Source organism: Pleurodeles waltl, chromosome 3_1 (genome assembly GCF_031143425.1).
Source record: "Pleurodeles waltl isolate 20211129_DDA chromosome 3_1, aPleWal1.hap1.20221129, whole genome shotgun sequence".
In the NCBI taxonomy this organism is placed as follows: domain Eukaryota; kingdom Metazoa; phylum Chordata; class Amphibia; order Caudata; family Salamandridae; genus Pleurodeles; species Pleurodeles waltl.
Genome location: NC_090440.1, coordinates 231496026 through 231514125, shown reverse-complemented (window position 1 = coordinate 231514125; position 18100 = coordinate 231496026). Strand labels below are relative to the sequence as shown.

The 18100-nt window shown below is 49.9% G+C and overlaps 1 long non-coding RNA gene across 1 annotated transcript in view; it reads right to left on the bottom strand.

Annotated features, from left to right (window-relative positions):
• Positions 1–8709: 8709 nt before the first annotated feature.
• LOC138283184 (uncharacterized) overlaps positions 8710–18100 on the bottom strand; it is a 40392-nt gene continuing 31001 nt past the window's right edge. The window contains exon 3 of the long non-coding RNA XR_011201114.1: positions 8710–8754. This is a non-coding gene — a long non-coding RNA (uncharacterized lncRNA). The remainder of the gene's footprint in view (positions 8755–18100) is intronic.

Sequence of the window (18100 nt, the reverse complement as noted above, 5' to 3'; positions counted from 1 at the left end):
TAGTTTACAATGAGGGCCCTCAGAGACCAAAGTAGGGAACATGCACTGAATGTGCTGGGGGAGAGGTAAGCAGGATGCAAGTTATTAAACTGCGTGAATTGGAATCTCAGGTTGCGAGATACGTCCTTCACCTGTTGAAGCGCCCAAGACCAGGCCTTATCCGACAATGGCTAAGGGAACACTCCGTCCCATCTGCTGCAAGCCCCCACTGCATATTACAGTGGTGCAGAGTTAAGAGAAACGTAGAGAGCAGCAATGGCGTGACATGTTCCATCATAGGCCAAAAGCACATGCAGCATGGGAGATGTAGGAGATTCCCCATGTGGCGTGCATTAAGTGTTGCATGGTATGAAACTGACCAGTTCCCAGTGTTCATGATGTCTTGGAAAGACATGTAGACGCCCTTGTGATAAAGTTCCCCCAATTGGCCAACTCCCTCAAATCCCGCAAAGTACACATATCATGTCAGTGTGATGTGCCAGTCACGGTAATTCCTATATCACAGAGAGTATAGGAGGTGAGTTCCTGTGCCATGGACAAATCTAAACCAGCAGATTCGGCCACAGCCACCTGGTGCGCCTCATGTCGCAGGTGTAAAATTGGATCAGATAGCACTGTGTAGACGCTTGTGTTACCTAGGATCACAGAGAGGGGCACTAGTTCAGGGCATGCATGTACCTGCAGCCAGGCCATTGGCCATTGCAGCTGTGCCGCTGCATAAGACAGCTCAAAACTGAGTGCACCAAGCCCCACCTTCGAGCAGAGCCGTTGTAAGGTGGTAAGTGCAACCCGATGGCGACCCTCACTTAATATTAGCTTGCCCAAGAGACCATGCAGCTCACAAAAGAAACTTCTAGGAAGCACCAACATGAGGGCCTCGAAAAAGGCGAGCAGCATCTAGGAGATTGCCACTCAGTCCAGTGGAGACAAGGGTAACGATTGCCAGAAGGCAAAGATCGGCAGATAGAGTCAACCGCTTTGTCAACATTGCCTTCCTTGATGTTCTTTTCCAAATGATAAATCTAGACACCCAGGTGCTTAAAAGTATCATAGCACCACTGGTCCTCAATAAAGTGTCCATATGCAGTTCAGGGCGCAGCACCAGGGGGAAGAGGCATGATTTAGGCAAATTCACCCAAAGCCCTGAGACATCTCCAAACTCGCCCAACAATCACATGAGGTCAGGCAGTGTGACATCTACGTCAAGAAGATATACCAGGGCATCGTTCACATACAACAAAATGATGTGACGCACACCCAGCTTCCAAAATCCCCATTGTTTCTCCTGTTGTCATAAATACCAAGCCAATGGCTCCACAGAAAGGGCAAAACATTAGCGGGGAGAGCGGGCATCCCTGTCTGGTGCCTCTCTGAACAGCAAAGATGTCTGAAATCAGCTGACCAGTCCTATCCCTCGCCGTAAGGCTGTCATACAAAGTACAGATCCATCCCAGAAAACCAGGGCTAAACTATATGCATTCAAGGGTTTGGAAGAGAAACTCCCAGCTCAGGGTGTCAAACGCCTTCTTGATCTCTAATGACATTACCATCCGACCTAAGGCCTCGGCGGGAGTGTCATGTATGAGGGTAAAAGACGGCAGATGTCTTTTTTTTATTTCTTTTTATTAGTTGATATGACAATAAACATACATGTCAGATAAATATCTGCATTTGTTATTTCCACCATGAACAACTGAAGTAATCAGACCAACATGTATCTCAATCAATCCCCCCAACAACTTGTCAAAATAAATTATTATTCACCACTATCCCCTTGTCCCCCCCAACCCACCTCCCCCCCGAAGCTTCCAAGGTAGGCGCATTATATATTGTGCATCACTGTCCATCACATTTGTTTATTTCCGGTGACAGTAGGCGATAAGTTCTAGGCACCAACAAACCAAGAGAAACCATCTTTACCATCGGCAGGTATTACTCATTCTCCCCCTGCAGTGATGGTGAACTTCCCCGCTGTGCATATGTGTATTCAAGTAGCGCCCAAGTAATTTCTGCCCAGGCTGCCGGACAATCCTGTGCTTCCCAGTTCCCCTCATATAAACTTCTTCAGCTCCAGCCTACTCCACCAAGTCTGAATCCCAAGCTTCCCTAGTTGGGGTGCGGAGACTCAACCAGTGGATTGTGCTGCGTTTTTTTGCTACGATTAGGCCTAAAAGGGTATAATGTCTGCTGAGTTCCTTTTTTGGGTTCTCCGGGAGGTGGCCGAGCAGGCAGTTTCTGATCGTTTGTGGGGCTTCCCACCCCCCTGAGTTGGACCAGGACCTCCGTCCTATAGTCCTTCACCGAAGGACAGTGCCATACCACATGGATACAATCTGCTATCTCCGCATTGGCACCTCGGGAACCTTTGGTACCTAGAGGGGTATATAGGATGTAGGCGTTTAAGAAATAGGTAGGTCATAGGTATAAAGTTGTACTGTATCTGTTTAAACTGGGTGCACACCGCTGCCCCACTCAGACCTGCATGTATCTTGAGCCAATCCTATGGAGATAGAGGGTCCCCACTGTGGTGTTGCCAAGTGCTTCCTAAGGGTAGTGGTTGTAATTGCTTGTCAGAGCGCAGTGATTGGTATAAGTGTGTTATAAGCCTGCATCCTCCCACCACTGCTATTATTGTGACTAGTGTTTGAGCAGGTTCTGGAGCTTCCGGAAATGTAGGCCATAATTGTCTAGCTGTTGCTGCCACATTTGCATATTGTAGAATTCAACCTGTGCCCAGACTGAACGACTCCTGTGCTTCTTGCAAGGTAATGAATCTAGCCTCCCTCCTGCCACCTGCCCACCATCATTGTGTGAGCAATTTGCACAAAGATGGACAGAATCCAAATATCCATGTCAGGGGCATAAGGCGCCCTCTTAAGAAGCTGCATGACAGCTCTCTCACCCATATTCTACCTATAAGTCGGAAAACATGTAAGAATGTGTGGGGTATTCTGGCGATCTGCATCAACAGTTCCCCCAGTTGGTGTCCCTCATGGGATCCTTCCAACAATGACCTTTCCCCATTTAGCTCACCATCCAACCAACGTACTGCATGTTGCAGTTGTGCAGCTATACAGTACAATTTTAAGTCTGGGACCTCTAAGCCTCCCTTTTCCCATTTGTGTCTAAAAGTGGATAAGCTTACTGTACATCTTTTCCCCTGCTATAGAAGTTCCACTATCATTTTGTCTAGATCCCTGAAGCCTTCTCTAGGGATTTCATGGAAGGTGCTCTGCATCACATACAAACACTGCAGCAGCACCACCACTTTTTGAAGTGCTATCTTTCCCATTAGTAATAAATGTAGAGTCTTCCAGAATTATATAGAGGGTTTTAGTCCCGCTATCACCCTTCCCATGTTAAGGTCATAGAATTGTTTCTCATGATGGGAAATTTAGATCCTAGGTCCCCCACTCCATGCATCTTCCAGGAATGGCCTGCCACCGACATATTCTCCGGCAGTCAACCTGTCAGATAGCCTAACAGGAACAAAATTGACTTCGACACATTCACCCGGAGGCCTCAGAACAACCTGAATTCCTGCATTACATTCAGGCGGATCGGGACCGATATATCAGGTTGTCTTATGTATACCATGGCGTCATCCGCATATAATGAAACTATATGTTCTATAGTGCCTACTGGTATTCCCCATCCCTTGACGGTCTGTCGGAGTCTACATGCCAGTGGCTCCATTGCTATGGCAAAAATGAAGGGGGATAGAGGACATCCCTGTCTGGTGCCACGTTGTAAAACAATCTCCTTCGAGATATTGCACACCGTTCGGACTCTTGCCCATGGATGTGTATAAAGCAGCCTGATCCAGTTTATTTAGGGGAAGCCAAGGCCCGCCCTCTCCAATACCCTCCACACATAATTCCAACTAAGGGAGTCAAAAGCCTGTTCAGTATCTAAGAAGGCTAGAGCATAGCATCCCTCCTGCACGTGCGGTGCATGCATCACATTGGCCAGTCGCCGTAGGTTATGCAGGGTTCTCCTATGTAGAATAAACCCTGACTGGCCCTCATGGATTAGATGTGGAGAATACTGAAGGAAGTGGGATGCCAAAACATGACTAAGGAGCTTAAGGGCTACATTTAGCATCAAGATTGGGCGGTATGACCCTGTCTCCAGATGGTCCTTGTCTGACATCGGTATCAAAAAACTAGGGCTTCACTCATCGACCAAGGAAGTTCCCGCTGTACATAGGCTTCAACGTACACCTCAGCCATTTTATCTAGCAATAGAGATGGAAAATACTTGGAAAATTCTGATGATAGGCCCTCCCCTCCCAGAGCCTTTGCGGGTTTCAGGGGCTTCAGCACCTCCAGAAGTTCCTGTTTACTGATCTGGGCACCCAGTATCTTCCGGTCTCCCTGGAACAGGGACAGCACCTGGAGCTGATTCAAATAATCTGACAATTCCTCCACCCCACTCGGTACCTATGGCTTGGTATAGACTTCACACAAATGGTCATCAAATGACAGCATTTATGTCCTGTTGTGAGTGCACACCCGCCTCGTCTCCCTCTAGGTACCAGCGTTGTCTAGACCTTTTTCTGTTGTATTTTTCTAATTGGTCCCATAATTCGCAAAGTTTATGTTTGTCTATCCCAGACCGTTTTTAGGGACACATCTGTGGACAGCTTCTTTTATAGTTTCTCTAGCTCTGCTTCCTGTTTAGATAGATTTTCTTTTAGTGTGCACCTCACGTCAACTGAAGTAGCCATGCATATTCTCCGAATGACCACTTTCATAGCATCCCTGCTGCTTCCCAGTTTTCCTTGAAATATTTATTTAATGATGTTGCTATTGTTTCTCTAAAAACTGTATCAGACAGGGATTCAACATTTAATCATCACAATGGGAATTTGGGCGGTTGTCTATGTAGGCAGTATGTTAGTAAAAGTGGGGAGTGGTTGAATATGTAGCGTTCTAGGTATTGTATATCATGAACTCGGTGTGCTGCCGTCGTCTGTAGGATGAAATAATAAAGATGACTGTGAGTGGCTGTGGCAGGGGTATGGCAAGAATATGTGCATGTGTGAGGGTGATGCGGGCGCCATATGTCAATCAACCTTAGGCTGTGCTGTGTCTTACGCGGGATTAAACTCCCAGCCAAGGGGGGTGTCTATCCACATTCCCATTTAATGCACAGTTACAGCCGCCTTCCAGGATAATTTCAGTGGTTGGTGAAATCTATGCAGGCTGGATTACTGATCCCCATCATCTGTGTTGGGTGCGTAAATATTAACAGAGCAAAGGGCGTGAGCATCTAATGTTCCTTCCACAATAGTGTATCACCCTTCCGTATCTGTAACGACCCTGGTGGATTGAAAGGGGTTCCCCGGACTATCCAGATTAAAGTTCCCCTTGCACAACAGGAGTACAATATGGCAATTACCTTGCCTCACCACCGTTTCCATAGGGATTTTGAGATAATCTCCCCCAAAAAGGTGTCTCCTGAAGGAATGCTATTGCTACCCCCTAGCATTTAAGGTAAGCAATAACTCTGTTGCGCTTCAATGGGTTATTTAGGCCTCTCGCATTCCACGTTATAATCTTATATTTTGTTCCCAGGCACATTTTAGATATACAATGCTACTATGCCCCCACCCCTTGAATCCTGGCACCGGCCTGTGCTGTATCCCTCAACATGGAAGCTCCCTCCAAGTATATATTATATAAATAACTGCAGATTCACATTTTCGTCAAATAGAAAAGCAAACAATACATCTGATTGTGATGAAACCTGAAACAGCAAACATTTAATAATAATCACCCAACTGCCCTTCTCCCATGGGCAGTAGCCACTGAACCCCACTCCTGTTCAACCACCGGTCAAGAGGTTAGTTGACCCCGCACCAAATTCCTTTCCCAAAAACTAGCCTTGGCTCAGCTTAATACTGTTTGCTTGGTCTATAAACTGACCGAGATCCCCGGTTCCCGCTTGTCACAAGCCCTTAATTAGAGATCAGCAATGTGGGCCTGGACTCTTCCAACCCAGATTATATTCAGCTTCCTAGTATTTTCTCCTTTTGTCTTAAGTATTCTCTATTTGCAGCATGTTCAAGGCTCTGTATTATTTCTTTCCTGCACAGTGCACCCATCCCATCCCTCAGCGTTACATGTTGACCCGGACCGGACCCCCTGGTCCACTCAAATGGCTCAAAGGGCCCTTCAGCCCATCAAGGCATCTTGGGCCAGATGTAGCAAAGGACTGCGAGTCGCAAACGGCTCGCATCGCTATTTGCGACCCCGCAAAATCTGAAATGGGATGTAAAAATTACATTTCTGATCACCAAATAGCGATGCGACCCATTACCAACTCGCAAAATTTGCGACCTGATTTTGCGACCCGCAATCAGGAAGTCGCAAATTGCGAGTCGCAAACTGTATGCAAAAGCCAGTCGCGAAATGCGACTAGTCGCAAAAAGCCCGTTTTGCACACACAGATTACCACTGATTCAGAGCAGGTGGTAACCAGAACCAAAGTATAAAAGGAGACCCAGAAGGTATCTGGGCTACTCAAAATGGCTGCACTATATGTGATTGCATGGAGGAGGAGAGTCTAGGCTGCCAAGCAGAGAAGGAGGAGGCAGAGACAGGAGAGGATATACCGAACCAGGCAGACACTATTTCAACAAACTGAGGAGGAGATTTATGACAACTACAGACTGAGCAATGCTGTTATCTTAGAGATTTTAGAACTGCTGAAACCTCAGCTTGAATGACAGACAATGCGTGGCAGCGCCATCCCCACACATGCGCAAGTGCTATGTTCACTGCACCTCTTGGCCTCGGGTAGCTATCAGGGGGTGATTACAGTGGCAGGTGGGGTATCCCAAAGTGCACTCTCACGATTCTTCAGATGTTTCCTAGATGCCATACTCACACACATGTCCATATAAATATACCTACTCAGAAATGAGGCAGAAATGAACAGCACCAAGTTTGACTTCTACAGAATTACCAACTTCCCCCATGTAATAGGGTGTGTGGACGGGACACATATACAAATTTGCCCACCAGCAAATCTGGAATATGTGTTCCGCAATAGGAAATGTACCCACTCACTAAACATCCAGGCATCCAGGTGGTATGTGACGCCCATAATGTCATTACTGACATTGTGGCTAAATATCCAGGGAGTACACAGGACTCATATATATTCAGGCACAGTGGGATACACCAACGCCTAGAACGTGGGGAGTTTAGAGAAGGATATTTACTAGGTATTGGTGACTACACTCTGAAGCCTTACATACAGGTCACAGTGTAACCCTGTGATGCCCTGCTAAATTTGCCTATTTTGTCAAACAGGTGACAGTGCATATGCCCTGAGGCCATTGATACTCACCCCATACCTAACACCTGGCAATCAGAACGAGAGGCGATACAACATTGCACATCGGCGGACAAGAACTGTAGTCGAGAGGATGCTTGGCTTGTTAAAATCAAGATTCCGATGCCTCCACAAAAGTGGAGGAGCACTCCAGTATGCCCCAGAAACAGCATGCAAGATAGTTGCCACCTGTGCCATCCTACACAACATTGCCACCAGACGTGGGCTATATCTCACCCCTGAAGACACAGATACGGAGAATGAGGAGCAAGAGCTACCACACCGACAGCCTGGGGATAGAAGCATCGCAAAGGAGGGCAGACAGAGACGGAACCACATTGCAACCCACTACTTTGGCAGGTACGTGGCAACCGTGACCACACTCACTAATGTCAGACACACATAGCCCAGTTGTGTAGTCAAACAAACCAAACCTTTTTATTGCAGAACTATAATGTTGATATCATTGTGAAATATGCAACAGTATGGTAATGAAACAGTCAAATCAGACACATTATGTTCATGTGCCTCTGTACCAGTACCTGTCAGTGGCTCACAGCCTCCTATGACTGCCGCCACCATGGCTCACTCCAGCTTGGTCCCCTGAGCCCTGCTGTACACTGCTACTCCGCAGCACACGTGCATCAGTGGCAGACACACTACTGACTGTAGAGCCCTCCTCACTGTCCTGCGGGGTATCCCCTATGCCCCTTGCAGCCTGTCTGGTCTCCAGCAGATCCACCACATGGCTGATGTGGCCAAGTCCACGTGCCACATCTCCTGCAAAATGCCCCAGTTCTCCTTGCAGGCTGACAGTGCGCTTTGACAGCCAGGTGGTGTTTGTTGCCAGGCGCCCTATGGATGTAGCAAGTCTGTCTAAACGGGCAGCAGTGTTGCGCTCCCTGCATCGTGCCGGTGCCCTGTCAGCCACCAGTTCCCTGACCAAATTGTCAATGGAGGTCGTCAGGTTACCCAGATGTGTGTTCATTGTTGTGAACTGATTGTCCACATTTGCCAGCCCATGTGTGACAGTGGTCTGCAGTCTTGTTAGGTTCTGGTTCATTAACTTCATCTGTCTATTTTGCAGGCGCTGACCCTGCAATAAGGATGCCTCAAGTCCTGCAAACTCGACATCTGGAACATCCTCATTGCGCACAGACTGCAATCTGCGGCGGCGTCTACGAACTGCGCCTGATGATGGCTGTGTGTGCCTTTCCATAGGCATTGGCCCTGGTGTTTCTACGGCTGCCTCCATACCCAGCGCAGGATCGTCCATGGACTCAGGTGCCAATTCCATGGGTGGTGTTGTCCTGCACTCCCCTGCAGTGTCTGTGGCAGCCTCCTCCTGTGGGTCTGTGCCATATTCCGCTCCCTGCATATTGGCGCTGATGGGGGGCCTTGTGTGGAGACCTATTGGACATAGGGGATACACTGTCAGTCTCGCACATATGTTTTATGCCTCTGAATATACATTTGCCTATATATGAACTACTGTACTACATTGCCCAGAATGCACTATTCTAGAGGTTGCTAGACTGGAATGGAGCTAGTCTAGAGGTGCCTGCTGATGTGTACTGGGATTGTGTGTATAGTGCATTTGTGGGTGTGAATGCATATATTTTGGTACTTACTTTTTGATGTTCCAAGTGCCGAACTGTCTACATCTCCAACGCCCAGTACAGCCGTCGGCTCCAGAGTTGTCTCAACCATGGTTTCTATTGCTGTAGGGGGTGGAACAGTGGATGGGCCTCCTCCAGTGCCATGCATCTCCCTCATGTGCTCCGCCACCCTCTCCTTGGTCCTGGAGCGAAGGTCATACCACCTTTTGCGGATTTCATCCAGGGTGCGGTGGCTTACCCCAATGGCATTTATCTTGTTCTGGATGTTTTGCCAGATCTTCTTTTTTTGGGTGTCAGGGACACTCATTGCTGCCTTGCCAAATAATTGTTCATGGTGCAGGCAGCACTCCCAACTCCTTGTCAGAAAACTTGATTTTTCGTTTTCTGCCTCCACTGGGTGTCTCCTTCTCCTGTGTAGCCATTGTTGCTGCTGCTTGTCTCACCTGGGTGTGGCTCTGCAGTTTGGGCTGGGTGGGCTCCTCCCTCCTCCCTGTTCCATTTGGTTACTTCCTGGTTCTGATGTCATCACACAGAACCAGGAAGTAGGTATTTCAACTGTTTTGTTCCACCTGCAGGTAATTTGCGACACCGGACCACACCCTTCGTGCAATTTGCAACTTTGCTAAAAACGAGGTAGCAAAATTCAGTGTGACTCCTCTGCGACTCGCTATTTGGAATAGAGATTCTTTCTGGAATTTCGTTTTGCGAGTCGGAAACAGCGATTCGCATGGAGTCGCTATTTCCGAGTCACAATTTTTTTCGGACCTACATCTGGCCCCTTGTTCCGATAAATCTGTCAGCTGGCTCCGTGGATAAAAGGAGTCTGAGTTTCTATCATAACACTTTCTGTCCACAGTGTCTCATCTTCTGAGACGAGGATTTGTTTCACTCTCTGTTTCTGGGCCGTCTCTTGTAGTTGTGAGGATGCCTTCGTCTGGAGATTAGGTCACTGAGAAAATCAGGCTATATTTGATATTCTGTTCCCGCAATCTCCGTGTGGCTGACAGAAAACTCTTGCTGAGGTCCTGCACCCTACTGGTGTAGTCTGGAAAGATCTGTATTGAGATAACCTCATATTCTGGGGGATATGTGCTCGAACATACTGAAAGGTGATGTCCCTGTTTCGATGGTTAAACAACCGTGCAATAACTGCCCTTGGTGAGCCCCCGGCCACGGTTCCAGACCCAAAGTTTTGTGTATCCACTCAATTGTGAAAAACTTGGAAAGGCGGATTGTGTGCTTCACAGACAGAAACCAGTCTTCTATTTACAGTTCTGCCAAGGGATCCTCTGCACATTCAGGAAATCGTGGGAATTGTAGATTGTTTCGTCTAGAAGGGCTTTCTGCGTCTTCAGGGCATTCCTTCATTTGGGTTGTGCTGCATTTAAATCCTGCCACTGTTGCCTGTAATTCATGCACTGTGGTCCAGAGAGTGGCCACCTCTTCCTCGGTAGTACACCACTTGTCAAAGATCCAGTCACAGGTGATTAATATCTATGGCCATTGTATCCAATTTTGTTTTGACGGCCTCGCAAGATCCTCTTATAGCCGCCAGTATTTCAGCTGTACCTCGCATTGGTTCCCTCTCCAGAGGTGGAGGCCCATCTTGGCTTGTGTCCTGCAGTCTGGCACGGTGTATTGTAAAATTTGGTCTGTCTGGGCCCCCCTAGCATATTTATCTTTCCCCCATAGTAACTTAAGATCTCTGATGCTTTTCCTGGTGACAGAGCTCTGTTCCCGAGGTGGGCGAGTAACACAAGGTGTCAAGCATTCTAACCTCTTCTCTCCCTATGAATTCTGGTCAATGCAAAATGTCTCAGGTGCGCTTCTCCCCAGGAGGGCATCTAGTGGTCTACCAGGACTCAAAGGTGCATCTCTGCGCAATTTTGACACCACGCTGCGATTCCAGGGAGCTTGCACCCAGGGCCACTCCACACCCCAGAGCATGTATCCAGGAACGGGGTGAATCACTAGTTCTGTCTTTCCTCTGGTATGAGTGCAGTCATAATTATCAATGGCCTGGGTCTCCTCACTTTTGTCTCCCAGTGGCTATGTGCCTCCAGGGGGGCCCACTGCTCAAGTCTTGGGTCCAGCAACCCTCAGTATATGTGCCGCTGGTGTTCTCCTTAGGAAGCTATGCTATACTGTATTGAGTCCCGTGATGCGTACTCTCCTCAAGCCCCCCGGGGTGAGCGACTTGCAGCAGCTCACCAGTACTGTCCTATGGCTCCTAGACGTCTTCTAACTCAGCAGCTTATTTACAGGCTGTGAGAAGACGTGTTCCCAAACAGAATGCGCCGTGTAGAATTAAGTCCCCCACCCGGCGGGCCTACTTGAGAGGGCAGTTCTTCATTTAGCAGTTTCACCGTACCGTCCTGCACACTGTGGCTGCCACCTGGGCTCAACCTTGGCACTGTTGCCCTCCTGTTCTGATGCCTTTACTGCATAATGTGCACCTTGGGAAGGAAGCTAACACCTAGGATGAGGTAGAGCCCTTGTTGAGATCAAAGTAATGTGTAATGCACTGCGCTAGATCCTGACGGAATGGGAGAGGGTTGTCACAGCGAGCCTCTGTTTGCAACTGCCAAGTGGGTATAGTTGGGCGTTTGTCTGCCCCAGTGTAAAGTGACCAACAAGGGGCAATGGTCCAAGAGGGTGCGCGCCAAGTATGCCACCTATGTAACCAGTACGCCCAGTTGCTCTATACAGAGAAAAAGATCTATCCTAGTGTGCATGTCATGGAACCTGGAGTTGGACTGGGGAGTAAAAGCAGTATGCACGATCCAGCAAATGTCTAAGTCTCCATGCATCATGGAACAGGCGGTGTGTGAGCCAGTTGTGATAGTGTTGTTTGGTGCAAACACATTTGGCTGCGAGCCAGGAAGGAGCAGAACGGTCAATACCAATATCTGGCACACAATTAAAATCACCTCCCCAAAGCCCTGGATGCTGAGGGTCCGGAAAAAGCACCTGTGTGAGCGTGTCATAGAACCCCGAATGGTTAGTGTTTGGGGCATATATTGCCATCAGTATGAAGGGGCTCTATCAAGATGGCCTTCTAATATCACAAAGCGCCCCTCCGTGTGTACCCTTTGAGTGTCCAAAGCGAACAGGACCACTGCTGTGAACCAGATGAGCATTCCCTGGGCATACGTCAACATGTATGTGCCATACACCTGCCCCCTCCACTTTTTGTGGACCTTGGACTGTTCCGCTAGGGTGAGATCAGTTTCCTGGAGCATGGGTATGTGCGCATGATGGCGTTTAAGGTAGACATAAATCTGATACCTTTTGGCAGGGATGGTCATTCCGTGCACATTCCAAGTAAGGACGTGGTAAAGCAGGATGTGCATGTCAGCTGTTGTCCCCTTTGTATGAACCTGTGGTGGGGGTTGTGTTGAAGGAGGTAGTGCCCTGCTGCAATCCAGGGTGATAGTGACCTACTACAAGGGAGGCCATCCTCAGCCCTATAAATAGCCCTCTAAAGACACGTATGCGTACAGCAGACCCGCTATGAGACTGCAACAAAATAACTATAAAAACTAGAATAACAAAGAGCCTAAGTGGCTGCATCCCCCCCAGGACAGTATATAGATGCCCCTCTGTCCAAAAGTCCCCAAACTGTAAACAAAAACTAAACAAAAAAATATGAAAAACAAACAAATAAGTCCCCATTGGAGCACTGGTGGGATGGCGTTCAACTGCTGACCTTATTTACTGCTTGCTGGGCACGTTCCAAATGTCCCAGCATCCGACCCACCAATGCGAACATGATTCCTCCCACCTCAGTGAAGCTGGATTGTGGCCCCTGCGCTTGGAAGGAAAGCTCCCAGTAGTAAGAGGATGGTTACAGTAGGTCATCAGCCGACCTCAGCACAATTTTAAGATCAGAGGCGCCGGACCTGGTAGAAGTCTCAGATACACTTGTGTCTGATCCAAAGTCCAGGACCAGTTTGAAGCGCAGTACTGTAAAAGGGTTCCTGCTGTGCAAAGAGGCTGTCTCCACCGCCTGGGCCTACTCCACGGCCAATTGATCTTGAGCGGCCCACTACCTGGCAGCCTTGCATCTTCATCATTTGGGGCGCTGAATCACCAAGTCCCCCTCCGCTTGGTCAGTCTCGGTTATAGGTGCTAGGTCTTTCGCGTGGAACCAGGTCCACACATGCTCAGGTGTCGAGAAGATGTGGGAAGTTTTGCCATCCAGCACCTTGAATTTCTCAGGGAACAATAGGGCGTAGCAGAGCTGCAACTTCCGCAGGAGTTGTTTCACTTTTTATGTAGAAACCCCTAAGTCGCCGCACCTTGGTCACAAAATCAGCATATGACACTTTTTCGGTGTTCTCATATCGCCAATGGCACTTCATGTGGAAACACTGCAGTATGAGGTCCCGATCACTGTAGTTAAGGAATCGGGCAGTGAGTGCCGGCTGAGGTGCTCCAGGAGGAGGTGGATGCCCCGGGATACGGGAGTGCCCACTCCAAAGAGAACAGCTTGGGGACTACGGGGGTCATTACAACATTGGCGGGCGGCGGCCACCAATGCGGCCGCATCCCGCGGTGCCCATTACAACATTCCACCTGGGCTGGCGGGGATGCGGCCCCAACATAGGAGCCGGCGGTGTTGGGGCCGTGCGACGGGTGCAGTTGCACCCGTCGCGCTTTTCACTGTCTGCCGTGCAGACAGTGAAAAGCTGCACGGGGCCCTGTTAGTGGGCCCCTGCACTGCCCAGTGGCATGGGCAGTGCAGGGGCCCCCCAGGGGCCCCAGGACTCCCCTTACCGCCAGCCTCTTCCTGGCGGTGCAAACCGCCAGAAACAGGCTGGCGGTAGGGGGAGTCATAATCCCCAGGGCAGCGCTGCTTGCAGCGCTGCCCTGGTGGATTATCACCGCCGGGGCTAAAACGGCGGGAAACCGCCGACCCCGGCGGTGCGACCGCAGCGCTACCACTGCGGTCGTAATACGGGTCTCCGTACCGCCAGCCTGTTGGCGGTACGGACGCCACATTACCCCTGGCGGTCGTAATGACCCCCTATGTTCTCCAACACAGTGGCCATCAGCCAGTCCTTGAGGAAGAGCTCGGCACTGGGGTGTTCTGATCGCTCTGGGAAGCTTCACTCAACAGTGCTAGGAGGACACCTCTTCCTTCTAAGTGTCCAACTTGGCCTGCAACTCACGCACTGTGAGCCCCATGGAAGTCAGTGTGGATTCTGTGTCGTCAATGCGGTCGGATAGTTTGCGGTGATCCGCCCTCAGCAAATTCACGTCCGGAGATACAGTGCTGATTTTTGCTTCTAGCAACATTTTAGTGTCCAGAATGGCATGGAGAACCTTCTTGAATTGCGCTGAGTGCTTGTCAAGGGTGGAGGTCGAGGGTGGCGCCAGGGTGCCAGTCTCAGGTCAGATTTTTGGTGGTTCTAGTTTTCCCCATCATGGTACCGTAAGAATGAGATGCAACATGGAGATCTCATAGGATGTGTACGAGATAGGGCTTCGCAGGCACACCAGTTCGGCACCCAAGTCCAATGCACAACAAGGAGGGAGCTCCACAACTTCAGTCCATCAGGGGAGCCCCTGCAGAGGAAGAGGGCCCCTGATGCACAGTCCAGCCGGGTCGGCCGTCGGTCAGGAGGACCGGGCCCTCCCCTATAGTGATGCGCTCCAACATAGGTGCTTCAAGGGCCACTTGCAACTGATCGGGTTGACACCCTACCAAAAGAGAAGAGTGCGCAATTCTTGTAATAGGGTGGCGCCTCCATTGGACAAGGCCCTCAATGAGCAGGCGTTTGCAGTCGTAAGGCCAGGAGGAAGTTCAATTCATGGGCAGCGAGGCTGGAATCAGAATGTTGGGTCCTCAAGGTTCACCGGCCCCTGCATGGCCTCCCCATAAGGCCCAGAAGCAAGAGATGGTCACCAAGTCACAGTGGTCATCAAGTTCGGGGCACCTCCAGGCTCCAAATTAATTACGGGCTACTGCTCTCAGGAGGAGGGGGGGGCGCTCACTCATAGCAGTGCCACCCCCATCAAAGTGGTTAAAGCAGTCCTCGGACCTTCAAGGCACAAATGGTGATGGTCGCAAGACCCCTCTCAGGCAGCCCCCAACCCAGGGTCAGACAAGTGATGCAGTGCCAATATGAGGCCCATTTGCAGAGTCCAAACAAGTGCCACTTCCTGATTGCAGCCTCCAGCTAGCCAAAGGGACTCCTCACACTGGAGAAGGGGCACTGCCAGTCAGGCGCTCATCAGCAGGACTTCCGGGGATTACAGTCACACAAGAGCACACCGGAGGGAGGGGGGTGGTAGGCTCTCCCTATCCTCTGCACTGCCCTGGTTGATGCCTGTGTGTCTAAAGGCAGCAGGCAGTGTTACTTCGGGGACCACTGTCTACCACGGTGCTTCAAGATCCTGAACAGGATCTGTCCAGCTGCGCAGCTCCACCGCAGCCCACACTCTGTGCTCTGGAGATAATGATAGCACCACACTGGCTCTCATTCCGCCCAAGGCTGCACAATCACCTCACTCCAACACCATCCTATATTATCTATCCAGGGGTCCGCAGCAGAACCTCTGGCAGTCCAGGACTGCACAGCCCAGAAGCGGCGATGCATGGGTGAGAAGGCCGTGCTCCAAGCAACAAGTGTTAGCACTGCAGAGGGGCACACCGCAGATGTCGGAGCCCCTTGAACCAAGTGCAGTTAGTTCCTGCAGCACGGCCCTACTGTAGCCGCTCTCCGCACACTGCTCTCGGGCGGCCTAAGTGCCAATCAGATGCACATGCGGACACAGAGGGGGTCATTCCAAGTCTGGCGGGCGGCGTCGGCCGCCCGCCAGACTTCCCCCCTCCGAAATACCGCTCCGCGGTCGAAAGACCGCGGAGGGTATTCTAAGTTTTTCCCTGGGCTGGCGGGCGGTCGCCAAAAGACCGCCCGCCAGCCCAGGGAAAAACTCCCTTCCCACGAGGATGCCGGCTCATAATCGAGCCGGCGGAGTGGGAAGGTGCGACGGGTGCTGTTGCACCCGTCGCGTATTTCACTGTCTGCGAAGCAGACAGTGAAATACTTGTAGGGGCCCTCTTACGGGGGCCCCTGCAGTGCCCATGCCAGTGGCATGGGCACTGCAGGGGCCCCCAGGGGCCCCGTGACCCCCCCTACCGCCATCCGGTTCCCGGCAGGCGGACCGCCGGGAACTGGATGGCGGTATGGGGGGTCGGAATCCGCTCGGCGGCGCAGCTAGCTGCGCCGCCTTGGAGGATTCCAAAGGGCGGCGGTACACTGGCGGGAGACCGCCAGTGTTGCCGGTCCGACCGCGGCTTTACCGCCGCGGTCGGAATGCCCTTGGGAGCACCGCCGGCCTGTCGGCGGTGCTCCCGCGGTCCTCCAACCCGGCGGTCATTGACCGCCAGGGTTGGAATGACCCCCAGAGTGCCACAGGCCCCATACTCTTGTGCTGCCTCTTGTCGTCACCCATGTGGTCTCAGCCTTGTTTTCAGTGACCCATTCTTGCAGTGACACCTGTCCAGCTGAGCAAGCGCAAAAGGAGGCACGTTGGAGGGCAGATGCCACATATATATCAGGATGCTGATCAGGCCCAGCACAGAGCTTGTTCAAAGAGCGTCCAATGAGCTTGCCAACTTGACCAAGCCCACAGTACAGAACTACATTTCTTAAGATGCCATCTCAGTCAGACGCCTTGTGGTGTGTGTTCCTCTGACACAGGCTCCACATAATGTAATCATAATGTTATAAGCTTGCTAGTCATGTACATGGAATAGGGAATGCTGTTGTATTCTCTGTTCTACTTTATGAGTGAGCATTCCAGGGATGACAGTTTGCTAGAAACTGGCTGATGGATGGTTGGGCTTGAGTTGTAGAGCATTTACCTTAATAAGTACTTCTTTCCCATCATTCTGGTTGTGTCGTCCTTCATGAGGAGTACAAGAATTGTTTATGAGCGGCCAGTGTCCACAACTTTACGAGGCAGCTCCGAACCCATCGCTTTACTTCGTTGTTAGATTGCGGCAACCACGGCAATCGTCAGAGGCTGGGAGCCGACACTAAAACAGAATGCTGTGGGAGGAAGCGGGAGGATCGCCCTGCATTGGTACGGTGACATTTACGGCTGTTTGGATTGGGCCCCATACTGTGATACGCACATCACTACACCCACAATCAGGGCACATGTGTACCATACCAAGCGCCATCTCACAATAGGCATGTACACTAACTCTTAACTAATTTTAAGCTTCCAGATAGTGTTACAGTGATACGCACATCTTAGTAACTGCTGGTACTTTTGAGCATTTACCTTCATTGGAACTAGGAAGTCACACCAGTTGTTCTCCAGATTTTTAAACATTGTAAAGTGATATGCACACCTTCACAATTCCTAGTGATATGATGTGGGTTTTTTGAGTTATCCTTACCTTGGCATTACAACAAGGAGTACTTACCTGACTAACTGTGTGTGCATCGGTGCCTCGGACACCACAGCAGCACAATGTTATGCAAGTCATTATTTTCAGTGATTCACACACCTTTGTTTTATCTTTTGAGAGCATAACTATGATTAGCCACAACATATACTGGTGAAAGACTAATTTATTTATCAGTCTCATATTATATCAAATACTGTCTAGTTGACTTGGTTTTCCGAGGTATAATGCAATCTCACAGTGCTACTGTTTCACCCCCATTATTTCTACCACAACTGGGGCCACTATCCATAGAATGGGAAGATTGGATAAGTATGTTTGAAACATATATAGAAGCATTGCATGGTCAAGAATTCAGTGCAGCAAGGAAGAATGCGCTGCTTTTACAATCCCCTAGGTAAAGAGGGTCAACACATTTTTAAGTACCTACCAGTAATAACTGAGTCTAATGGGGATCCCATCGAAGATGGATACATTGAAGCTAAAAGTGTCTCAAACATAAATTTGCTAAAGAAGTGAACCTAGTCATGAATAGGTATAAATGTTATACTCATTCGCAAGGTGATGGAGAATCATTTGATGAGATCGTTTCCAAATTGAGGGTGCTTCTATTAAATGTAAATTTGGAGCACTGACAGGCGAGCTGGTCCATGACCAACTGATTGTTCATTGTAAGAGTAAGAAAATTCAAGAGCGGTTACGTGCTGCG